We start from the raw sequence: 312 nt of genomic DNA on the forward strand, positions 1-312 counted from the left end.
CAAAATGTGCAGGGCTGGGGATACTCCAGGACCGGTTTGAGAACCACTGCTCTAGAGGACATTTACGGTCCAGCAAAGCTGACTGTCGTGCCATCCCGTCGAGGATGTTCTTCTGATAGGGTCTGCTCTGGAGGACACAAATGCTGTCGATTTGACTGTGGGCCTGTTTCCAGTGAGTTTCAGTAAATAATGGATGCTAGGGGTCCTCCAAAAGTAACGCATTGAATTCAGTGAGTTTTAAGCAGAGACCGAAATGTTATGAGAGACTTTTTGATTTTAAGTGAATGGAAATGTTCAGCATTCAGTGACTCT

This window comes from Sinocyclocheilus grahami, unplaced genomic scaffold (assembly GCF_001515645.1).
Source record: "Sinocyclocheilus grahami isolate Dianchi unplaced genomic scaffold, SAMN03320097.WGS_v1.1 scaffold1260.1, whole genome shotgun sequence".
In the NCBI taxonomy this organism is placed as follows: Eukaryota; Metazoa; Chordata; class Actinopteri; order Cypriniformes; family Cyprinidae; genus Sinocyclocheilus; species Sinocyclocheilus grahami.